This window comes from Salmo salar, chromosome 29 (genome assembly GCF_965601325.2).
Source record: "Salmo salar chromosome 29, fSalSal1, whole genome shotgun sequence".
Lineage (NCBI taxonomy): Eukaryota > Metazoa > Chordata > Actinopteri > Salmoniformes > Salmonidae > Salmo > Salmo salar.
The window spans coordinates 15,191,207-15,217,285 of NC_138319.1; the positions used below are offsets into that span (position 1 = coordinate 15,191,207).

Below are 26,079 nucleotides of genomic sequence, written 5' to 3' on the forward strand. Positions count from 1 at the left end.
GTTTGTGAAAAAGGTCTAAACCCAATCGTTAATAGGGCGCCTTGTGCTGATGCCCAGCCACTGGTGTTGAAACTATCTTAAGTAACAAGACAACACTGACACTCAAAATCGCAAACTTCATCCTAAGGAGTATTGGTATAAGTGAAATATTAGTATTTGCCAATTCTTGCAATTGAATGTACAACGGTCCATTCGTTCCAACCATGTCTACACCGTCTCAGGAAACTGCGGCCCGGAGCAGAGAAGAGAAAGGGAGGGCAGGCGGGGGAGAATAGAAAGAGAGGGAGGTAGAGAGCGAGGGAGCCCGATCCGAAGGGAGGAGTCAGGCGAGGGAAAGAGCAGCTGGAGTTCTACACTTCGCCCTCTTCTCCTCGAAAGGCATACTTAATGTAATAACAACAGTCCACACGTTTTTGTAAACACTTATGTTGTCTTATTCATACAGGTTCATCATCGGCCATCGTCAGGTATGCAGGGTGGCTCACGGTATTAGTTCAGTGTTCGCTCTATTCAGAAAACTGTGAAAAGGAGAAAGACGCGGAAAAAGAAGGAAAAGTCTGGCAGAGCGGTTTTGGAGTTGGAGTCTCACAGGCAACTCCAGAGCGCGAGAGGCACATCTGCAACAAGCGAAAAAATACTTCACTTAAGAGAAGAAGACAGAAAATATCAAGAATTATTGGAGGGAAACATCCTTCGAACACGTAAGTGCAAAAAACACGACGAGGCATGATGAACTGTTTCCTTTGAACCTTTTGCTCTTTGCTGGCTTTGAAAGTTTTGAGGGAGAAAACACGACGTCTATTCAAAAACTGTCAGAGGTATCACGTTTCAAATAAGCTGGAATTTCATTGAAGTCCACAAATCGGAGGGTGGTGATGAAATAATAAAATTGTATGAAAACTCAACTTATTCACCTTATTCACAAATATTATCAAACAAAATTACTATTTATTTTCCTGGATGTTTTCTAGTTGTTTTCTACTTTCTTTAAAGTTACAAGTTGACCCATTGCAAATTTTCTCAACTTTGCTGATGTAATTTCCAAGGTGATAGAAACTCACACTCACTCTGTTTAATTCAACACAATGGTTGTTAAAAGTGCGTTTAAAGTTATTTTATGGAAGGTTGAAGCTTTTCTTTTTGTAAACACTTTAATGCAAAAGTAATTGCATTGTTGAGAAGTGTGGGCTGAAACAACTTTGGGAACTTCCACTACAGACACAAAACTTTTTGGACTTTTGCCTAAAGAGACGCACGGGGCATGCATATTTAGGCTGACATGTGATCATATTTCAGCGCGATTTTACCAAGTCGTGCTGGTTATCGATTCGGTCTCATCCATTATGCCTAATATGAGTTATGACTGCATTACGAAAATGTATGGAACATTTTCCTGAATCGAGTATAGACTATTCTGATAACAATCTAATGCAACCACTGATGTCTCCATTTCTACAATCAAAATATGAATGTTGGAATACAAGTAGGCCAACATTTATTTTACAAGGCACAGCTTCAAGATTAAACAGGCCTTCAGACCTATATAATCAGCATTGTATCGAGTTTGACAATAGTAGAACATTGACTGGGTTATATCAAATTAAATAGAAAAGTTCTAAATATAACATTTCATTTCTGAGTTGAAATACAGGATATGCTACTAATATTAGCGCGGGTACATTTGGATACTTCCCCCAAATATTTTATTGCCCTTATTATAATCAGGCCTAATTATTCGGCCTATAATTTTTTGTCTTTTATGCATTGAGTTTTCTGCGTATGTACTTTTCGGTCCGTTATGTATCATGGCAGCACCCCTCCACATGTGGAGATATTTGTTTTAAACTTTTCCTTCTGCTCCCTGCCAGCTGTTCCACATTTTATCTGCTTGTCGGATTCGCTGTGAGTGACTGGTGGACCGTTTGTGTCTCGGGTTTCACGCCGCTATACAAACGACGAAGGTTCGAGGCGTTCAGCCGTGCGGTGACGGCTCAGCCAAACCTTCTTTGACACTTGGCAAATTATTAACGGAGATCTAACTGCCTTGAGAACGAGCAGTAAGAGTTGAATGCAAAACAATAGAAGTTTAAGAGCTTGTGCAGATAAAAAGCTTTTTCCCCCCCTCGGGTTAAGAACATGGTCATCTGGACTGGACTATGCCAGTTTAATGCCCTTATGAAAAATCTGTCATGTGCTGCCTTTTGAAAAATGTTTGCCATGCGTGTTTTTTATACAATTCTTACGGTGGTAATTTGTAAATAAATAAATACACTGCAAGAACATATAACCCACTTAATTTAGTGATTGTTTTTACACAGATATTTTTTTTAATGCATACTTTTGTTTGCATGAGCCGAAATATGCACTTATTTCTGAAATCATATGCTTATTAGGCTAGCCTACTGAATAATAATTTAATTGATAAAGGAAACGGCTCAACTATTTTGCTGAAATAATATTTGGTAAGTGTGAACATCAAGGAATATATAAACCTTTCTTTTAGCCTACTTCTCAATACCTCAATAGATTATTGTTCCTAATCAAAACATGTGTTTGGTACAGTAATATAGTGCATTGTTATCCTTATCTAGCCAGGACATTTTTATTAATGCATTTTTGCCTTTTAATCAACAGGAACAACGTTTTTGGCTTCCACAAATCCTAATGTTATACCTCAATTCGATAAGGCCTACCTGCATTTTATTTTAAAATTATAATCTGTTATTTTATTTCCAGATGATGCAATGGACTTAAAAAAAATAATACCATTTATATATTTCTGGGTTTTTGCTATTGAGTTTCATTTACCGCAATAGTAGTGATTGATTGTCGACAGAAATCTCTTTGACAGAGTGCATTTTTCCTGAAGAATGTGTGATTACTTACCTCCAGATTTAATGATCACAAAAGCAACATGAAATTATATTAATTTGAGCTCTATTTAGCCTTAATGGATGGCAGATATTTTCCATGAGAAAACGATGCTCTGAAATAACCCCAGATTGGCTCTAAGTACATGTGTATAATAATGTGCATGGAGCCAGAGATATTTTATGATTGAATCATATTAAATATGAATGATATCTGATGATCACACTCAGTGTTATAAATATGTATGGCGTTACTGTTTTACAATGTCTCCAGAACAGAACAGAGCTCAGCTAGGGGCTGCAGCTTCACTTGAACAGGTGCAATTTTACAAAACAAGGACTGCTTGTCATAAATGATTCAGTAACAGTGATAAATACACACAATGTTTAAGATGATAATCTGGTATTTAAAAAAAAAAAAGGCACATTGAAGAAGCCTGTTTTTTTTTCTCCCTCCACCAGCTGAGATGAATCAGTGCCTGTCTGGTGAAGGGGGCAATCTGTAACTCACAGTCCCACGGATAGGGAAGGAAACTCACGCATAACCCCTATCCTTCGTCAGCCCGTCAGAAAGCAGAGCGGCCCTTTATCTCCATATTAGCACACCTTTACATTCAATTATGCATCGCTGCAAAAACACCAGGCAGTGCACCCGTGACCTCTCCAACCTGCCCAAAATAGGACCTGTCACACAAGCAGATGTTAATGCACAAAGATGACACTCTATTACCCTCTTAAACCAGGGCCCCCTCCTCCTCGCCCCCAGCCCTCAAATCCACTGTTCTAGGCAGGCCTCTGTCCTTAGGCCCTTTTACATCCTAGAGGAAGAATACCTGTTATCAGGTGTGTATGCATGAGGCCCTAATGACGTGCTAATGGGCATCTATAAAGGCACACTCATAGGTAGAAAGTGTATTGCTCTACCAGGTTCATTTAGGGGAAGTTGTTTTGATCAAAGATAAGGGCCAAGGCATTTTTTGTAGCATTTCTTCACATTTTTGGTTTGTTGTGGTGTGGATCCCTGGGTATGAGGCAGATATGGGGTGGGATTCCTGTTGTACTCACGGGCCGTTCGACGGTCACGGATGTCAATATGACGAAAGGTTTATCATACAACTCTTTAGCAGAGCGCTAAGTACTTCAATCCCACAAACCACAGCTTACATTAGCAGGCGAGAAGAGGTGCAGTTACCTCATCTATTCAGAGCATGTTGGCAGAAATAAATAAACATGGTATCACAATGGCTATCCGGTCCATCTTTCCCCTAAGTCTGAGTTTAGCCGCGTCATGAATAGACGGGCCCCAATAGGAGTCCCTCACTTTGATGTTTCTGAACTTTGATATCGACATGAAATCGAAAAGGCACAGTTGAGGGGGGGAAGAAAACAAGTCAAGGAGAGAGAAAGAGAGAGAGATATTGAGGGGGGAAAAAAGGCAGCGAGACAGGAGACGGAGGTGTATGTGTGATGAGTGAGCGGCTCCTTCGCCTCCTTGTAAAAAGTTTGGGCTGTGGCAGTTCGCCGCCAAGTGTAGTCTACGCCAAAGTGTCTGGATGCATTTGCGTATGAGCGGAGAGAAGAAGGGGGGCAGGCAGGCGTGCGGCGTGGCGCAGCACGAGGGCTTCTCCTTGGCTCTCCTAATCCCCAGGCCCAGCCATCCCTTCAGGGCATGCCTCAGATCTGGCTCTCCTAGCTCTCCGCGTGGACCTACCCGGCCTCCGCCAGCCGATTTAATATGCTATGTGTTCCTTCTCCCCCAGCTTCCCTCCACCTCCACCAGCTGCATCCCAGAGCGGGACCCCATTCACCCCCCCCCCAATCTCTGCTTCAAGGAGCCCCACTTAAGGCACCTTTCACTGGGCTCATGTCTTTTGCAAAGTGAGGGGGGGGTGGTTGATCTGATGAAGGGGGATCAGAGAGAGAGAGAGAGACAAGTGTAATGACATGCCTATACACACGCATGCATTTAGATAAACCCCCACATCCACACCCTACACATGGGCTTCCAAATGTACTCTTACTCCACCTGCATGTTTTAAAATGCAAACGCACCTCAATATAAAATATCCCCATCATAGACCTGTTTTACACGCACACACACGCACGCACGGAAGCACGTACACTCGCACGCACACGTACACAGGAGCGTGCAAGCAAAGTAGCCTGTAGTTCTTCTTTCAGAAATGGGGGGGGGGGGGGGGCAGAGCTCAAGCTGCCGTACCAGAGGCTGAGAGTCAGAGTGGCCGTTTCTTTTCCAGGGCTTTGGCCTCACGGAAACCCAGAGTGGACCTGCCAATTAGCCTGGTCAACCAGCCTCCCTGAGAGCGAGGGAAAGAGAGAGAGAGGTAGAGAGTAACAGAGAATGAGAGAGAAGAGAGAGGGAGAGTAACAGAGAACGAGAGAGAGAAAAGAGAGAGAGAGTAACAGAGAACGAGAGAGAGAGAGTAACAGAAAACAAGAGAGAGAAAAGAGAGAGAGAGTAACAGAGACCAAGACAGAGAAAAGAGAGTAACAGAGAACGAGAGAGAGAGTAGTAGAGAACAAGAGAGAGAGAGTAACAGAGAACAAGAGAGAGAAGAGAGAGTAACAGAGAACAAGAGAGAGAAGAGAGAGAGTAACAGAGAACAAGAGAGAGAAGAGAGAGAGAGTAACAGAGACAGAGAGAGAGAAAAGAGAGAGAGAGAGAGAGAGAGAGTAACAGACCGAGAGAGAGAAAAGAGAGAGAAACAAATGATTTACTAGATAAAAAACCAAGATGAATGCAGGAGTGAATGAGTGCTAACAGACTCCTGCATGAACCCCAGTGTGAGTCAGCGGGCGCCTGCGTTGTCTTTTCTCACACACTCGAGTACAAACAGAGTACAAATGGCGGCAGGTCGCGCCTGGCTGACGATGGAGCTGGACTGCGCTCGTCTCCTCCGCTGTTAGCCCTGAGCCGCTGTAAAAGCGTCTTTGCGGCTGCTGTGTGAAGTGTGGCAGCAAGAGGTGAAGTGAGCTGCGGGCCCATTTGCCTGTGGCGTGGAGGGCTGTGTAAAGTTGAGACGCTGAGCTTGGACAGTGGAGTTGTAGTTCCCGACTTCCAGGGGTTTTGGGTCTGTTATTGTAGATGTGGCATTGTGTCAGGGGCTTGACGCGAGCCCAGTTGTGGCATCCGTAAGGGGGCTTGCTCTCCGTCGTTGTCCAGGGAGGGTGGTGGCGGCCAGGGGACAGATGAGGTGGCCAGCACACTGTGAACAATGATCTGTCACTCCCCCCCCCTCCTTCCTGGTCTGTGTGTTTGTGTGTGTGTGGAAAGCCATGGGTCAGGCTGCTGCACGAAGACACACACACACATGGACAGGCTCAGATAGGCGCATGCACGCACACACACAGGACTACTGCGGGAGAGGTCAGTTGAAGGCAAGGAAAGGGTCACTGATTATTGTGATTGGGACTGAATGGGAGTTCATTTTCGTACACCCCCCCCCCCCCCCAAGTCTATATGAGAAAGATCATTTCTAATGTCAATTTCATAAATAGCTGTTTGGAATGATTTTGTTGCATTGCTCAGACTGTTCTGCTACACATGACAATGGTGAAGTTGTTTTAACGTGTTTTGTATTTGCTGTGCCCCATGCTGGCCTGGTTATCTGCGTTAGTGAGTAAGCCCCGTGGGTCTTAGTGGAACCTGGGGGTCGAGATTGAGGACGGGGACATTGTTTGAATGTCAAATGCCAATCCCAAGGTTAATACCTGAATAAAGTTCAGGCCCAGTTGTCCCCTCCCTTCTGCAAACATGTTTAAATGAGTGCCTCTTCCCCTCCTTTCCCTCTTTTCCCCCTTTCCCCTACTCCTTCACTTCCGTCCTCTTTTGCGGGGAATTTGACCCCCGTTCCTCCTCTTCTCCAGGGGCCAGTGGGGCCTCCTCTGCAAGTGAATGTTAACAGCCCCTGCCTGTAAGACAAAAAAGGCCTCATCTTAGAAAAACAAAAGGGGAACTCTACTATCGGAGAAAATTTCTTGCCCGACCTGAAAGGAGGCCTCTTTTGTCTGGATGGCATTTGAAGACTAATCGGTTTTTCTCATGCAAAAGCACTCTGTCTTAAGAGCTGGGCCTCGGAGAGAGAGAAAGAGAGGGAGAGAGAAGGAGCTAGTGGGGGCCGTGTTTTAACAATACTCCGCAGGGAGCAAGGAGGAACGGGTTTGGAGGGGGCGCAGGGGGGGGATTCCTCTCCTTTGCTTATTTTTTAGACAAAAGCCCAGTTCCTTGCAGGGTTGAAGGGAGAAAGGTGGGAGGTGGGGGGGGGGGGGGCTGGAGTAAGGAGGAGGGAGTGGGAGGTGGGGGGATCCAAGAGTTTTTAGTTCCTTGAAAAGAGGGGGGTGGGGGGGGGGGGACTCCAGCCATTTCTAATGACGGTCTGTCATCGGGGCTCCCCTACCTGCCAGAGGAAACCTCAGGGCGGGCCCTGACACTACACTGACTCTGACAGGTCTGTCTTGGGGAGAAAAAAAGTGGGCCTCGGAAATGTATAGAGCAACAGAAATATGAACTTGTATATGGGCTATTCCAGGCCTGACTGGTGTTTTTATTAAGAGAGGTCGACATGCTTTGGAAATAGATCTTATTCATGAAGAAAAAAAAGCCAGGGCTGGACTTCCCAAAGAATTCATTATGTTCCCCTTTCCCAGAAGCCTCGGTGCTCCGCAGGTCCCAGCCGTGCCTCGGAGGACGCCGAGCGTGTCGCACCGTGTCGCGTGACTTTGTAAAGCCTCCCTCAGTGAGCAGGGGAGTGCGAAGGGTTCCATTTGTCAAAGGTGCCCGGCAGTTTTTTTTCCCTCCTCAACACTTTCCCGGCTCCGTCCCAAACTCATTGTCTGAGCTAAGGCAGGACATTAGTCACCGCGGTGCTAGTGGAGCCTGCGGGGCTGTGGGACCAACCAACGCTGTTCTGGAGCAGAGACTGCTAGTCGGACAGAGAGAGAACTAGAAGAGGGAAAGAGGAGGAGGGATGGAGAGTGTGTGAAAGAGAGAAGGCGAGAAAAAAGAAAGAAAGAAAAAGGGAGAAAGAGCGAGTGTGGAGGAAGGAGAGAGAGCGTTAGAGGTGTGGAGGAAGGAGAGAGAGCGTTAGAGGTGTGGAGGAAGGAGAGAGAGCGTTAGAGGTGTGGAGGAAGGAGAGAGAGCGTTAGAGGTGTGGAGGAAGGAGAGAGAGCGTTAGAGGTGTGGAGGAAGGAGAGAGAGCGTTAGAGGTGTGGAAGAAGGAGAGAGAGCGTTAGAGGTGTGGAAGAAGGAGAGAGAGCGTTAGAGGTGTGGAAGAAGGAGAGAGAGCGTTAGAGGTGTGGAAGAAGGATAGAGAGCGTTAGAGGTGTGGAGGAAGGAGAGAGAGCGTTAGAGGTGTGGAGGAAGGAGAGAGAGCGTTAGAGGTGTGGAGGAAGGAGAGAGAGCGTTAGAGGTGTGGAGGAAGGAGAGAGAGCGTTAGAGGTGTGGAAGAAGGAGAGAGTGCGTTAGAGGTGTGGAGGAAGGAGAGAGAGCGTTAGAGGTGTGGAAGAAGGAGAGAGAGCGTTAGAGGTGTGGATGAAGGAGAGAGAGCGTTAGAGGTGTGGAGGAAGGAGAGAGAGCGTTAGAGGTGTGGAGGAAGGAGAGAGAGCGTTAGAGGTGTGGAGGAAGGAGAGAGAGCGTTAGAGGTGTGGAAGAAGGAGAGAGAGCGTTAGAGGTGTGGAAGAAGGAGAGAGAGCGTTAGAGGTGTGGAGGAAGGAGAGAGAGCGTTAGAGGTGTGGAAGAAGGAGAGAGAGCGTTAGAGGTGTGGAGGAAGGAGAGAGAGCGTTAGAGGTGTGGAGGAAGGAGAGAGAGCGTTAGAGGTGTGGAGGAAGGAGAGAGAGCGTTAGAGGTGTGGAGGAAGGAGAGAGAGCGTTAGAGGTGTGGAGGAAGGAGAGAGAGAGTTAGAGGTGTGGAGGAAGGAGAGAGAGCGTTAGAGGTGTGGAGGAAGGAGAGAGAGCGTTAGAGGTGTGGAAGAAGGAGAGAGAGCGTTAGAGGTGTGTAGGAAGGAGAGAGAGCGTTAGAGGTGTGGAGGAAGGAGAGAGAGCGTTAGAGGTGTGGAGGAAGGAGAGAGAGCGTTAGAGGTGTGGAGGAAGGAGAGAGAGCGTTAGAGGTGTGGAGGACGGAGAGAGAGCGTTAGAGGTGTGGAGGAAGGAGAGAGAGCGTTAGAGGTGTGGAGGAAGGAGAGAGAGCGTTAGAGGTGTGGAAGAAGGAGAGAGAGCGTTAGAGGTGTGGAGGAAGGAGAGAGAGCGTTAGAGGTGTGGAGGAAGGAGAGAGAGCGTTAGAGGTGTGGAGGAAGGAGAGAGAGCGTTAGAGGTGTGGAGGAAGGAGAGAGAGCGTTAGAGGTGTGGAGGAAGGAGAGAGAGCGTTAGAGGTGTGGAGGAAGGAGAGAGAGCGTTAGAGGTGTGGAGGAAGGAGAGAGAGCGTTAGAGGTGTGGAAGAAGGAGAGAGAGCGTTAGAGGTGTGGAGGACGGAGAGAGAGCGTTAGAGGTGTGGAGGAAGGAGAGAGAGCGTTAGAGGTGTGGAAGAAGGATAGAGAGCGTTAGAGGTGTGGAAGAAGGAGAGAGAGCGTTAGAGGTGTGGAGGAAGGAGAGAGAGCGTTAGAGGTGTGGAGGAAGGAGAGAGTGCGTTAGAGGTGTGGAGGAAGGAGAGAGAGCGTTAGAGGTGTGGAAGAAGGAGAGAGAGCGTTAGAGGTGTGGAGGAAGGAGAGAGAGCGTTAGAGGTGTGGAAGAAGGAGAGAGAGCGTTAGAGGTGTGGAGGAAGGAGAGAGAGCGTTAGAGGTGTGGAGGAAGGAGAGAGAGCGTTAGAGGTGTGGAGGAAGGAGAGAGTGCGTTAGAGGTGTGGAGGAAGGAGAGAGCGTTAGAGGTGTGGAGTCTATAGCTCTACCCCAGGTCTCAGTGTGTAAGCCCCTGCCCTGTCTACCCCCCAAAGCTGCGTTCACAAAGAGATTTACAAGACAGGTCTCCGGTGTGCTGCTTTGCCGCCATGCATCATGAGTGTGTGTGTGTGTGTGTGTGTGTGTGTGTGTGTGTGTGTGTGTGTGTGTGTGTGTGTGTGTGTGTGTGTGTGTGTGTGTGTGTGTGTGTGTGTGTGTGTGTGTGTGTGTGTGTGTGTGTGTGTGTGTGTGTCGAGCGTGTGCGTGTGAGAGTGTATTTTTCTGGGTTAAATGTGCACTGTGAGAAGACATGTTTTTTCTTAGAAGGTTACCCAAAATGAATGGGTCTTAAGTAGTCAGTGCTAACCAGAACCAAAGGAGAGCATGAGATTACTTATTCAAGAGAGGTGGTAGGGTGTGTGTGTGTGAAAGAGAGCGAGAGAGTGTGTGTGTGTCTATGTGTGTGTGTGTGTGTATGTGTGTGTTGAGGAGAGTCAGCAGTCACACATCACACACACAAGGGATCCTGTTAGCTTTTGGAATTATTTATAAAGCTTGGCTTTTGTGTGGCTCTGTAAATCCCTGTCTCCTCCCATTACTGCCTATGACTCTACCTGCGCCACCTTCAACCCCGAATACTCCCTCTGCTACTGTACTGAGTGTCAGTGAGTGCTGACCTAGGATAAGTTTAGACATTTAGATCGTAATAAGATATCGAATTATGCACGGGAGGGCTGATCCTAGATCAGGACTCCTACCCGGACACTCTTTACAGACACCAGTTTTATATATTCTGTTTCTTTTAATGGGCGAAGAAGTACGAGATCAAAACAACCACTGTTGTTCCAGTAGTTCCTATATGGGTTCTATTATTTAGTAGAGTTCTGGTTGTAGTGACACGCCCAATTCTGAGACTTCAGAGGAAATCACAAAGTTATACTGACCGTCACATATGGGCTTGATTGCACTGTAGAGTTTTGTGTGCATTTATACAGAGTCCCGGTGGACGGTTTAGTGTGCTTGAGACGGTGTATGTTAATGTTGCCTTCATTGAAACAGGCTGCGCTGTGATTATGGCTCAGCTCTGGAGATATGAGCAGAGCGCTGAGCTAGCTTCCCGTTTCTCCCGCTGGCGTCGAGATCAATGCAAACCAGGCTAACACAGCCTAATAACCCATTTACACATACATTGGGAAAAACATTTACATGCATCGACCCTTAAACTGATAAAGTAGGTCCATGTCCTAGAGGTAAGAGTTATTGTGCTTGTGAGTGATTAGCTCCAGTGCGCGTTTCTGTGTGTGTGTGTGTGTGTGTGTGTGTGTGTGTGTGTGTGTGTGTGTGTGTGTGTGTGTGTGTGTGTGTGTGTGTGTGTGTGTGTGTGTGTGTGAACGCGGGAGAGGGTTCTACCAACCAGTCCTGTGTGTGATAGGTGCCAGATTGTGTAGCTGCTAGCCAGACTGTCTCTGCCGATCAGAAAAGAGAGAGAGAGAGAACGAGAGGAAAAAACTAGAGAAAAAGAGAAGGGGGTGATTACAGTACAACGTTCCTCTGATCTGATTCATCGCCGACTGTCTCTCCTGCAAAGGGTGAACTTATTATCCCTGTCTCAACCTCCAGAACGGTGCCAGCTGCTCCCCATGTTTCCCAATTAACCCCCGGTACCCGTCTAACTCATCAATTAAGGCTTCCTCCTCAACGTTTTTATTTGCACGTATTAGCATACTAGCGTTGGCGTAGTGCCGGAGCCCCGGGCTGTGTTCATCGGGCACCAAATGGGAGAAAACGGACTGAAACAGGGACGGACTACCGTGACCTTTCCAATAACAACAACAAAAAAGTGTTATCCGTTGTTAAAACGTTTTGAAACGATTTGTGCCCTAATGAATACAACCTTGGTCTGGAGGGATAACTGAGAAGTAAGCGAGTGTGGAGAGTGTTTAGGAGGCGTCCTAAGCGATGGCTTTACGGCCCCCAGAATTTATTTCAGGCGGCAACGCAAACAGCTGAAAGGCGTAAACACAGCCAGATGTTGGTTAGCTTCCTGACTGATGACGGCTCCAGGGCCCGAGGGAGCTGCCAGTGTAATTACAAGTCTTGTTCCCCGCGTTTTCTCGTGGCCCTTTCTTTCGGGAGCTAGTCTGTATGTCCCTTTTGAGTTTAGGGGGAGGGTTTTGTTGCACACTTGGAAACGCTGTGAGTTGTATGATAAGTCATGTGGATGTTATTGCATATCTCAATGGAGTACGGGGTTTGAATCAGATGTATACCTTTTTACTGGACTTGCACTAACTTCAAATTCAGTCTTCACTCCGATGATATTCTCTTGTGTGTGTTTTGAAACGTACAGTGCAACTTCAATAGACCTTTAGGCCGAGCTCTGGGACGTGTGTGTGTGTGTGTGTGTGTGTGTGTGTGTGTGTGTGTGTGTGTGTGTGTGTGTGTGTGTGTGTGTGTGTGTGTGTGTGTGTGTGTGTGTGTGTGTGTGTGTGTGTGTGTGTGTGTGTGTGTGCGTGTGTGTGTGTGTGTGCGTGTGTGTGTGTGTGTGTGTGTGTGCACGTGGGTGCATGTGTGTGAGCGTAGGTGCACCTTACTGACACTGTGGGAGAGAAACGGGTGCTTTGGGGAGCGCCAATCCCTCTGAGAGTAAGCGTGTGTGTGTGTGTGTGTGTGTGAGAGAGAGAGAGAGTGAGTGAGCAAGCCCTGATGGGGGTGCTTTTCATGAAAGTGAGACTGAAGTGTTGTCTTCCTACCAAACTAGTGGTGCTGTTGTGAGACACGTCAGCCATAGGGGAGCTGGCTGAGCTGAGCTGCCTGGGAGTCTCTGACTAGGACTCCCTCTGTGTCTCTACTTCCTTTGATCTACCACTTTCTCAACCATACTCCTGGTACAGTACAGTAGATTACAGTAGAGTAGATTACATTACAGAACAGTAGAGTACAGTACAGTAGATTACAGTACAGTAGAGTAGATTACATTACAGTAGATTAGAGTACAGTAGAGTACAGTACAGTAGATTACATTACAGTAGAGTAGAGTACAGTAGAGTAGATTACATTACAGTACAGTAGAGTAGATTAGAGTACAGTACAGTAGAGTACAGTACAGTAGATTACAGTAGAGTAAATTACACTACAGTACAGTAGAGTAGATTAGAGTACAGTCGAGTAGAGTACAGTACAGTAGATTACAGTAGAGTAGATTACAGTACAGTACAGTAGAGTAGATTAGAGTACAGTCGAGTAGAGTACAGTACAGTAGATTACAGTAGAGTAGATTACATTACAGTACAGTAGAGTACAGTACAGTAGATTACAGTACAGTAGAGTAGATTAAATTACAGTACAGTAGAGTACAGTAGAGTAGAGTACAGTACAGTAGATTACAGTAGAGTAGATTACATTACAGTAGAGTACAGTACAGTAGATTACAGTACAGTAGAGTAGAGTAGATTACATTACAGTACAGTAGAGTAGATTAGAGTACAGTAGACTAAAGTACAGTACAGTATATTACAGTAGAGTAGATTACATTACAGTAGAGTAGATTAGAGTATAGTAGACTAGAGTACAGTAGAGTAGATTACATTACAGTAGAGTAGAGTACAGTACAGTAGATTACAGTAGAGTAGAGTACCTCCTTGATTACCTGCCCTATATATGTCACTCCCTTTGGATCCTTCCCCGGGCGTTACTGGTTCTGTTCCAGTGTCATGTCTGTGCGTTGTTCGTGTTTCTTGTTTTGTATTTAGTTGTGTTTATTTATGAAAACTCACACTCCCTGAACTTGCTTCCCAACTCTCAGCGCACTCCTTACACCCGGTCATAGAGTTTGTTTTATACACGTGATTCATAGCATTGCGTGGTTTAAGAGGAGTTACTTAGCCGCCTCATTAAGTGAGCCTCAGTTCCGTCCACCCCAACAAATGAACTAGGCCCAACTCCCCCACTTCCCTCTCCCGCTTCTTCCCCCGTCCGTCACTGCCATGCCATGTTAAAAGACTATTAGGGCTGTGATAGCATGAGCAATCGCCAGGCGTTCTTGGCCGGGGCGGGTTGAAGTTATTTCCTCGACTAGCGTCCCAAATGGTGCCCTATTCCCTACGTAGTACATTACTTTTGAGCAGAGCCCTGTGGACCCTGATCAAAAGTAGTGCACTAAATAGGGAATAGGGTGCCATTTGGGACTCAGACTCAGTGGGTCCACCTGGTAGAAGGAGAACAGTTGATAAAACAGAATCATCAGAGTGTAGTGTGGAATGTGTGACTCAGTTGCCCTTTGAATGCCTTTCCTCCTTTTTCACTTCCTCCGTCCGTTCATCCTCTCCTTCTCCCTCCATCCCTCTTTCACTTCCCATTGAACAAGGGTCTAATTCCAGGACTTCATTTTGCAATGTGATGGCATTCCTTTATTTTGCCCTGCTCTCTGCCCTCTCTCCCTCCCTCCCTCCCTTTCACCCTCTCTTTATCGCCAGAGAGCCTAACACCAGTGCAACTTCATCTCGTCCAATCATCCCCCCTCTAATACAGTTTAAATGGGGCGGCCGCGAGGGTCCGGACGGAGAATTAATAACAGCCAATAAAGCGCACCTCCGGGGCATGGCGGCGAGTCTTTAAGTAAACATTATGACTTCTTGAGAGGGGGGGGCGTCGGGGGCCAGCGACTTGATGAATCGTCGCGGAGCTCGGCGAGGGCTAATTTCTCACTTAGCCGTCCTGATGAGGCCTGCCTAATAGGGGCCTGTGCTGCCTGCTTTGCCTTGCTGATTGTCTGCTTCATGGGTTGGGTTGATTATTGTGCTGCGTTATTATCACGCTGGCCCCTGGCTGTTGTTCCCCCACAGAGGCCCTGCTCTGTCATCAATCACATCATTCACTACCCTCCTCTCCTCCACTCATTCTGGTCTGTGCTGTACCGTTTATACCAGTGACAGAGAGGAAGGAGAGAGCAAAGGGGTGGGGTGGGAGGAAGGCAGAGCGAGAGGGAGAGAGGGCGCGCGGGAGAGATTTGTGAGATAAGGAGAGGGGGAAAAGATAGATCGAAAGTTGGAGAGACAGAGAGAGAGAGAAAGAAAGGAAAAGACCGATATAGAAAAGGGAAAGAGGGCGATGGAAAGATAGAGAGGGGGAAAGGAGAGAAAATAGACTGAGACAGAGGGAGAGTAGGAGAGCCCAGAGGGAACTGGGGGGTTAGAGTGTGGAAATGAGAGAGGGACCAGCAACCTGTGGGCTCAGCCTCTGGACAGACAGACGGACACGGTCCGGGGGAAGTTGAAGCAACAACTCCATCACTCCACTGGAACTGTCTCTGTGTCTGCATCCCAAATGGCACCCTATTCCCTACTTCTTTTGACCAGGGCCATAAAATAAGACACATATGACTCAAGAGGGAGCCAGAGATCAAGATGACCAGAAGAAAAAAAATGTAACCTGACCCGACCGTCCTCCTTCCAATCCTGCTGGCTTTCGTAGATTCTGCCGTTACTCTCCTGATGTTGCCGGTAATAGGCTACACGAGGAGTCGGGCAACCTTTCTCATGTGGAATGCCAATTGATCTCACTATTTCTACCGATCTGCGTGCCAGTTAGGGTTTTCATATTCACATTTTCGTGGAACAGTTCAATTTCATTTATAATAACGTCTTCGTGTCTCAAAATCATTGTCAAGTGGTTCATCAAAATTCGATCCAAATCGAAACGAAAATGATACAAACCTAAAAAGTTAGTTCTATTGCCATTGCCAAAACTAACCTACATAAAGCCGACAAATAAAACATTGCAGCCTGCAGGTAGAAAATATCCTGGTTAAAATAAATATCCTATAAATCACATTGGCTACGCATGGCCTGTCTGCAATGAACTTGAAACATTGTATCAACTATTAACTTAGGTCAGGCCTGAAGCTGGTGCTAGCAAACTAGCAAACATTCAATAAAATATTCTAGGCCCTCAGAGTTTCTCACACGTCAAGTGAGCTCAGGACAGACACAACTGTAGACGATTTGCTTAAGGGATAAAAAGTAATCAGGTAGGCCTATTTTATGATGTTTCCACTGGATCAGAGCATGGCATTTTTCCCTTTCACGCTGAGTGGTTATTGTAAGGGAGAGAGCTGGTAAGATTTTTCAAATACATTGAGGAACTATTGTCATTCTCTATGGATGTTAAAAACAGACTTTGTTTACTTGCTGTCTGAGGTGAAGAAAACGATTACTTTGAGAAGCTCCACAGCTCATTGGTGGTGGTGCTTTAAGCCAATCAGAAATACTATCAGATCTCCAAATGGGCATGTGTATAAGCCTACATTTTAGCGCAGGCCAGGTAGCCTATAGGCCTACTTCTTTCTATGTGTAATCAGGTGCACGTCGTTACTCAACATTGACACGAGCGCTCCAAACAAAAGACAATGACTAAATTGACAAAACTCTAAATGGAATTAAATAAACCAAAACAAAAGGTCCAATCCGATAATGAAAACGATAGAAGGAATAATAATATATTCAACGCATTAACAGAAATTACTGTAACCAAACAAACATTGTAGATTAGAAATGAAAGGAATTAACGGTAAATGTAATACTGGTGATATACGTAATGAGGAATTGATACACTAACAATCAAATGCAAACAATTCACAGAATTAAGTTAGGAAACAATGAATGAGCACAAATTGGTGTGAGAGAGAGCGCATTCAGGAGAGAGATGTGCATTGTGCATATAAGCCACACTCCACTTCTTCTTGGACTGCGCCATCCCCTAGGCCTGCGCAATGGATGAGTCTCAGCCTCCGCAATGGATTAGTTCACTGAGATGGGCACGAATAAGACAGGTGTCTCATGTGCCATAAAAAATACATTTATATATACACTACATTACTAAAAGTATGTGGACACCTGCTCGTCGAACATCTCATTCCAAAATCATGGGCATTAATACGGAGTTGGTCCCCCCTTTGCTGCTATAACAGCCTCCACTCTTCTGGGAAGGCTTTCCACTAGATGTTGGAACGTCGCTGCGGGACTTGCTTCCATTCAGCCACAAGAGCATTAGTGAGGTCGGGCAATGATGTTGGGCGATTAGGCCTGGCTCGCAGTCGGTGTTCCAATTCATCCCAAAGGTGTTCGACGGGGTAGAAGAGGTCAGGGCTCTGTGCAGCCCAGTCAAGTTCTTCTTCGACAAACCATTTATGTATGGACCTCGCTTTGTGCACGGGGGCATTGTCATGCTGAAACAGGAAAGAGCCTTCCCCAAACAGTTGCCACAAAGTTGGAAGCTCAGAATCGTCTAGAATGTCATTGTATGCATGTTAAGACTTCCCTACACTGGAACTAATTTTACATTTACATTTTAGTAATTTAGCAGACGCTCTTATCCAGAGCGACTTACAGTAGAGTGCATACATTTTATTACATTTTAAGTACTGGTACCCGTGGGAACTAAGGGGCCTAGCCCAAACCATAAAAAACTGCCCCAGACAATTATTCCTCCTCCACCAAACTTTACAGTTGGCACTATGCATTGGGGCAGGTAGAGTTCTCCTGGCATCCGCCAAACCCAGATTTGTCCGCCGGACAGCCAGACGGTGAAGCATGGTTCATCACTCCAGAGAACCCGTCCATCGTCCCTTTGATGCGGTGAAGTTGCCGTGTCCCCTTAGCAAAAAAACACCCCCAAAGCATAATGTTTCCACCTCCATGTTTGACAGTGGAGATGGTGTTCTTGGGGTCATAGGCAGCATTCCTCCACCTCCAAACATGGCGAGTTGAGTTGATGTCTAAGAGCTCCATTTTGGTCTCATCTGACCACAACACTTTCACCAGTTGTCCTCTGAGTCATTCAGATGTTCATTGGCAAACTTCTGATTGAGAGGGGGTCAAATACTTATTTCCCTCATTAAAATGCAAATCAATTTATAACATTTCTGACATGCGTTTTTCTGGATATTTTTGTTGTTATTCTGTCTCTCACTGTTCAAATAAACCTACCATTAAAGATATAGACTGATCCTTTCTTTATCAGTGGGCAAACGTACAAAATCAGCAGGGGATCAAATACTTTTCCCCCCCACTGTATATAGTGTATTTGCTACTGCTCGACACAAAAAAAGTATTGGTCGATCCAACAGTCTATTCGACCAAATAATCGACCAATCGACTAATTGGGGTCAGCCTTAGCACCCAGTGTGTCCAGCTGTATGAGTTGACTGTATGTCAACTGTGTAAGTACATTATCTTGGGTAGGATGTCTGCTTCATGCAATGATACAAGTCTAATGATATGAATGGAACCTCTATGGAGACATTGCATTAGGGATGAACATACAAGTATGAATGGAAGTTCTACTAGTATGTGGACAGACTGTATTAGCTATCTCGAGGTCTTTATGAATGTGAGCAGTAGCATGTGGAGACATGGAGAGGAAGGCCTCCTGTGGAGATGGAGGGAGGAAGGGAGGCAGGGATGGAGGGAGGGAGGGAGAATGGAGGAGAGGAGAGGAGGCAGTTCGATTGTCCCCAGGGCCATGCAAGGAGACCCCCTCTCAAAGCCTTACCTGCTCCCTCTACAGCCCCCCTACCATCCCTCTGCTTGATCCCACTCACTATGAGGTGTGTGTGTGTGTGTGTATTAGTGTATGTGCGTTTTTTCATCAACAAAGGAATTCCTCTGCTTCCACCCTTCCACTCCCCCGGGTCCCCTCTCTTCCTGATGCTCTGTATACATACACTTGTAGATGAAAAGTCACACAAGCCCATACAGTGTACATACACTCGCGCACAGAAAAGCTCGCACACTCTCAAATACAGTAGAGAGCATCTCTCGCTCTCATTTTGACACATGCGGAGGTACCCATAGTGAAAAAAACACAGTGGTAAACATACTAAGCAAAGTACAGGAGAGATGTGTAGGTAGAGTAGGTTCAGGCTTTTGTGGCGTCTTGCTTGAGAGCCTTCCGAAGCGTGGTGTGAAGTGTGCCAATACGACCCTCACTCTTTGCTCCGCTTTGAATTCCATGCGGTCACTTAACCCCATTTTAGGGCCAAAGACTCAAAGTGGTGAATGTAGGCAGGAAACCTGTATTTACCACGTTGAACTGAATGGCTAGGAGCAAGTTGGAAAGAGAGGCTTATTTGTATAATAATCATTGTTGTGGGGATTCAAGTCAAGATGGACCAACATCTCAAGGGCTCACGTACTGGTTTAGGAATTACGGACAAATGATGGCTAGACTTTACGTATTGTATTTCTTGGCTGCTGCCGTACTGTGTTTTACCTGGATATCATTTTCCAACTGTTGGGTACTGCTTGGAAACGAAATACCTGAACTAGCATCTTTTCCCTCTTTTATGCCAAGTGCAGAAAGTGTATAGAACAGAGACTCTGTGGCATCGTGGGGGGAAATGAATCGAGTCAAAGTAAAAGCGAGAGAGAGAGAGAGAGAGAGAGAGAGAGAGAGAGAGAGAGAGAGAGAGAGAGCGACCCGATACCACGTAACCGTTCCACCAAGGGAAAAGGGCTGACTGCTTTTTCCATTGTTTCAGTCTTGGGGACTTTTGGGGTCCCAGTTGCTCTTAGTACACCAGTGCGACTCAAACAAATACGGTGCACAATAAATAAATCAGCTAATAGGCGGAGGGCTGGGGGTGCGGGGAACGCTAGAGGAACGCCGGAGGTTTCCATTGTGGCCCGGCTCTTTATTCGCCCCTTATCTACTGGGTAGCAAGCGCAAAAGAGGCGTCGTGTAAGCATAAAGATTACATCGTGTGGGTTTGTTACCCAGGAATGTAAGATGCACTCAGCTCGTTCCTGTGTGAAACGACACACGGTCCCTCGCCAGTCCTCCAAAGCGTCTTAAGTAGAGAGGTCTGGGAGACGGAGGCACTCGACGAGCATAATCGCATTAGCTCCGCCGAAAGCCACCGATGGGCTGCGTTGTTGCACTGTTTGTCCTTGACAACAACATTTAAACCAACCCTCTCGCCCGTGCTTTGCAGTCGCACCTCCCCACTCCCAAATAACTGCATGGATTTGATACTTCGTACAAAAAGCCCCAGTTTTGTTGTAATGATTCCTCTTGAGGTGTATCTGTTGGAGACGGGTTGGATGATTGCGGACTTCTTTGAAGGGTAACAGACGAGAATCATAGCTTTTTCACCCCTCCATTTCAGGTCCTGTTCATTAGTCACTTCATCTAGAACTCATTGCCCCACAAACAGTTCAGATGTCAAGGTGTGGCGTCGCCCACTCTGATCGAACAATATCTAAACGTGGAAACGACTTAGAGTTTAAACAGCCCGACCATGTCACTGAACACAAAAGGGTGAGAAAGGGCTAGACTGAACAAGTTGAATGGCATGTGTGTGCGCAAGTGTGTGTGCGTGGTGAGGCGTAACTAATTGCTACTAAATGGCCCTTACTTCAGGGGACGATCCCCCATCAGCTGTAGGCCAGACTAAGTGCCATCTGGGCACAATCTTAAGTCTCATCCCTTTTGAATGGGACCCACCACCCAAATCCTCCATCCAGCAGAGAATCCCTCTTCCCGTTCCCCTCCCATAGGGCCAAGGGCATCCCCATGTCCCCATCAGTGCAGTGTTGCACACAGCATGGCGACCTAAGTATGTGCTATTCACTCAATGACACCATTGAGCTTGTAATTGTGAACGTCTCTCTAGTCTCTTCAATATGGGGATTGACCTGGGGATTGAACCGCCAACCTCCGACCATTTGGTCACACTTGAGGTTTGCTAACCTCTCCACCTCTCAGCTGTTTCTCACGGGCTTGCCTCCCGAATGGCACACTATTCCTTATATAGTGCACTACTTTTGACCAGAGCCCTATGGACCCTGGTCGAAAGTAGTGTACTAAATAGGGAATAGGGTGCCATTTGGGATGCACACTTGGTTTTGTGTGCTCCTTTATAGGGCCCTATCCTTCAACACCCCCCCCCCCACCTCCTCACCCCACAGTGTTTTAGTTATTCCAGCTGTGCTCGAGCTCTTAATGTTGTTGGCATAGCTGCACAAAGTGCAAACACACACACACACACACACACACACACACACACACACACACGCATGCATCTCCTTTGTCTTGTTCACGATGAGGGAGAGGCCAGAATAGCAACCTCTCCCTCAACGTGATCAAGACAAAGGGGATGATTGTGGACTACAGGAAAAGGAGGGCAGAGCACGACCCCCATTCTCATCGACAGGGCTGTAGTGGAGCAGGTTGAGAGCTTCAAGTTCCTTGGTGTCCACGTCACCAACGAACTATCATGGTCCAAAAACTCCAAGACAGTCGTGAAGAGGGCACGACAACGCCTATTCCCCCTCAGGAGACCGAAAAGATTTGGCATGGGTCCTCAGATCCTCAAAATGTTCTACAGCTGCACCATCGAGAGCATCCTGACTGGTTGCATCACTGCCTGGTATGGCAACTGCTCGGCCTCCGACCGCAAGGCACTGCAGAGTGTAGTGTGTACGGCCCAGTACATCACAGGGGCGAAGCTTCCTGCCATCCAGGACCTCTATACCAGACTGTGTCAGAGGAAGGCCCTAAAAATTGCTAAAGACTCCAGCCACCATGGTCATAGACTGTTCTCTCTGCTACCGCACGGCAAGCGGTACCGGAGCACCCAGTCTAGGTCCAAAAGGCTTCTTAATAGCTTCTACCCAGACTATTTGCATTTTTACGCTGCTCTCACTTTACCTCTACCTACATGTACATATTACCTCAATTACCTCGACTAACCTGTGCCCCCGCACATTGACTCTGTACCGGTACCCACTGAATATAGCCTCGCTAATGTTATTTCGTTGTTGCTCTTTAATTATTTGTTATTTTTCTTTCATCTTCTTTTTTAATTTTTAATTTATTTTTTACTTCAGTTTATTTTAGTAAATACTTTGTTGACACTTATTTTTCTTAAAACTGCATTGTTGATTAAGGGCTTGTAAGTAAGTATTTCTCTGTAAGGTCTACTACACCTGTTGTATTCGGTTGTATGTGACAAATAAACTTTGATTTGATTTGATGCACGTGCATCTCATCACTCTTTCCAGATCGAACCTTTTCCTCCATTGATGGAATGAACTTTTTTTCCTCTCTCATATTCCACTCGTTTTCCATTCTTTCTCTTTTTCTCCCCTCATCTTTAACCCTGTTCATCCCGCTCTCTATTTACCCTTCATTATTCCTCCATCTCCCCCTCCCCCCTCTCTCTCTCTGTGCTGTAGTGTGTTTGTGCACTGTCAATGAGCGTCAGATAAAAGGATCTCGGTGGTCGCTGATGTAATGATGATGAATGCTGCAGCACTGCCAGTCCCCCCCCCCCCCCCCCCCTCAGGGATCCCCCAGCACCGTGCTGCTCCCCACCCCCACCCCCCATTTGGAAGTTCACCCTCAGCATTTTTCTCACAAATATTATTTGAGTTTATATAAGTTTCCATACTATGTAAATTCAGGACAGCAATAGATTGTGACTAGTTTGATTTCTTTCGATAATGGTCTCCTTAAGCAGTTACAAAAATTAAAGGATTTTTCAAAGGCAATGTTTGTGGCTTGTTGTTTAACCCGGCGTGAAGAGAAAAGATTCTCTTTTTTGATCAAAGGCAAAAGTTTATTTCGGTGTTTGACTTTGATGTGCACCATTTGCAGATGACTTTCAACTCAGAGCCTTTGTCACCAAAGCGTATAATTTATGTTAAATTGATTTGCTTAATGTGCTTATAAAATAAGAATGTTTTTTTTCTTACCAACAGTCTGAATTGTGGTATTTTAAACCTGTTTAATCGCCTCCCTTTCTGTGGGAAAGGATTATGGTGGCACACAAATACAGATACACCCTTTCATTCTCCCTTCACTAATTGAGTGTGGGACAGTCATTTCAAGGAATAAACATTAATATGAAATTTACATTTATTTTGGGTAACGACTGCAACCGATGCGTGGTTCATAATGCCTTCTTTTGTAAGGTGCTTACTGAGCGTGCAAAGACCAAACCTTCTGTTAAACAGACAGAGAATGAACATTATACATCCTCTGTAAAATGTTGCTTATTTTTGTGATGTCTCATGCAAACGTGGTGGAGTATTTGATTTTCTACCCACTGGGCACACACTGGTTGAATCAACATTGTTTCTACATCATTTCAATGAAATGATGTTCAACCAATGCGGAATAGATGTTAAATTGACATTTGTGCCCAGTGGGTATTGACATGTAAGTAGATTAGTGTGTATTCTCTAACAGCTAAGGTTCAGGGTAGATGCCCTACAGTACATGACAACATACAGTATCATGACTTTCAAAAGTACTGTATAATATTATGTGCCTCCCTGAGAGACGTCCTCGGGATAGAAAATAGCATTAGCATTTCCTGGCCTAGATTGGAATCGTCAGAAATGGCTCATCCTGCATGTACGTACAATGTGACATACTTATGACTTACTCAGTAATGATAATGGTTATAACTAGATTAGGTCATAACTAGGGCCCAGAGTTTTCCCCGGCCAGGTGACATAGGAAAAACTCTGGGCACCACTGATAACCCATGTACTGTATGTGTCCAGAAAACACAACTCAGGTGTTCCAAATCAGATATCAGTTATATTGCTTGAGTGTGAAGACACTGAGAAGTAGAAAAAGAGAGGTTTCAAGAAAAACAGAAAGAAGGAGAGAAAGAGACAGACAGAGAGGAACACCTGCAGGACGGGGTGATTGGATGTAGCAGTGGCGTCCAGGTCAGAGGGATTATGGGTGAAAAGGTCCTGCTTTTAATTGCTGCTCTGGAACCACGGACCGCTCCGACCGCCTCGTGGAACACAAAAGGGCAGTCAGCCACGCTTGAGTGGCCAGGAGCTGTGAATATTTGCTCTACCAATGGAATGTTTATGCCCCTGCTTTCTCCTCACCTCTCATTCCTCCCCCTCACCCCTCATTCCTCCCCCAGTAGATTTCCCCCTTCTGAATCTGAACATTCCCTTCCTCCTGTCTTCCAACCTTTTCTTTCTCTCTTTTTCTCCTCCTCTCCTCTGACTCACCTGGGAGGAGGCAGAGAGGTTTGAGGGCTCAAACAAGGAAGGGAGCGCATGCACACAAGCACACACCGGCAAAAGCACGGGCATGCCAAGGGTCAGTCTATAATGGGAGGAGTTTCTTTCCCTTCTCCCTTTTCTTCTTTTTTCTCTTCTTCGCTTTTGCAAGAAGTTCAATCGTCAGAACGGTGTAGCGTGTAATTTAAAGGGGGGCAGAAAAAACCTGACTCAGGGGCTCTATTGTCTGATCTCCCCTCTGCCTGAGATGGACTGTCAGTCGAGGAGCGCCTCACGTTTCAGTTTCTATGGTTGCGGGCCACTGAAAGGGGGTTGAGCGGCTTGCTGTCTCTCTCGACCCAGGACCTAAATCGATGGCGAGCTCAGGAACTCTCTCACACACACACACACACACACACACACACACACACACACACACACACACACACACACACACACACACACACACACACACACTTGTTGTTCTCCCAAAAATAAAAAAAAGCACTGAATCTAACCCAAAACTAAAACACTCATCCTATCAAACGCATACCAGTGATTTGAGATGAGATCTGTTGTAGAAAGGGTGAAACAAGGTCTGGAGTGACATGGTACACATGTATTCATGTGGGAGTGATTAGAGGAAGAGCTCTTGTTTAATTCTGTTTTGATTGGTCGGGGAGTAATTGTGCTGGTTTTTTGGTGGTAACGCCACGATTGCTTACAGATGTTGTTGTCAGTTAGGAATGGACGACAGACGGAGTTTTTTTAGGAGGGTTGGGAAAAAAAATGAACAAAAGGCATGTTTGTCTTTATTTGAAAGAAAAATGTTGCATAGATTAAATATTTCCAGCAATTACCCTTGAATTATGGCATGTTTCAGGGTCTAAAAGAAGCAGAGGCATCATGCCCATAGAGGGCACAGGGGCACTTGCCCCCTCAGATTTGCCATAAAAAATGAATAAAAACAAATAAAACATACCAAAAAAACAATCTGCAATACCAGCCACTTGAAGCTGGTTTTAGCTAGTCCAGACAGGTTCCCAATCTCCCAACCTCATAACTAGCTACCAAGAAGCCATTTCAGGCTATCAATCAAGTTTTACCCAGATTTTTTAAAGAGATGCAGAGAAGCATATTTTGTTTCTTTAAAAAAAGAACCACCAGTTAGGAGCATACAGACAGTTCAAGAGGAATGCTTAGATATGCAGAAAAATAGACTTAAATAGAATTAAACATAATGATTATGGCTCTAGATTGCAGGAAAAAGCTGTTTCAGGTGTTTTAAAATGCAAACTTATAGCCCCCCTTCCAGACCACCCCCGTCATTCTCACGTACTTTGTGCCCCCTCAGATTTCTGGGGTGCATGACGCCCCTGAAAAGAAGGGCTTGCAGTGGATTTAAATGATCCCATGTTTTAAGTGGTTTAGCACCATGTTGGATTACTGTCACCATGGCTAAGATTCAGGGAAGACTTGACCCAAGTCGAGGTTCTGAACTAAGACGATGTGCTACTATAGACTGTTGGCTGAACTCCTCTTTTAAAACGGAGAGACAGAATTAACCAAAACAAAGTTTATTCTTCGAGAGAAGAAGAAATTGCCTGGCAGCATATTATTCCCAAAAGGACCCCCAGACAAGCCTTCATTTTTGGGGTTGTGAATGTTTCTCTGTAGTATCCCCTGAAGGTTAGTCACTTCTTTCTCTCTGAAAGAGGAGGAATTCTCAGTACGTACTTATCCACAACCTTCACTTCCATGTACTCTAAGATATAACCTAAAACTTATTGTACAGCAACTTCTTTAACTAATTAACTTTGAAATAAAACATATAGAACTTAATTCCCTAGGTTACTGGAAGTTTACTTTGTCACTGTTGGGTAAGACGAGAAGTTAGCTCGCTGTCCTGCTTGTAGGGTTGAAAAAGGACCAAAATTCCAGTTGAAGGATTCCCCGATTTTCCGCTTATTCCAGGATTTGTGTAAAACCTGGAAATTTGGGGAAGGTTATCAGAATACTATAAGGCCATTGGGTGCGTTGAGAGGGCAGTGGGAAGATCAAACATAACAATTATGAGTGAAAATAAACACAGTGGAACTGGTGGATTGACCCATAGCCTTCGCTGTGGCTGGGGATGAAATGGGATTGGCTGGGAGGACTTCCTGATGGTATAGAGGTCAGAGGTCAGCAAACATGAATGTCAGTACCATGTGATTGTTTTCTTTTCAAAGCTTTTAGATGTCATGCCTTTAATTCAACACAGTTCGTTTCTCAAGAGGTGGAGGCATA

At 45.8% G+C, this 26,079-nt stretch overlaps 1 protein-coding gene across 4 annotated transcripts in view; it reads left to right on the top strand.

Annotated features, from left to right (window-relative positions):
* The first annotated feature begins 303 nt into the window (after window positions 1-303).
* LOC106590190 (transcriptional activator GLI3) overlaps window positions 304-26,079 on the top strand; it is a 130,296-nt gene continuing 104,520 nt past the window's right edge. For 3 of the 4 annotated variants that reach the window (XM_014180925.3, XM_014180927.3, XM_014180926.3), the window contains exon 1: window positions 305-701. The gene's annotated coding sequence lies outside the window, so the exon portion shown is untranslated. Of the gene's footprint in view, window positions 702-26,079 lie in introns of all 4 variants that reach the window. The other variant, XM_014180928.3, reaches the window with a different exon arrangement.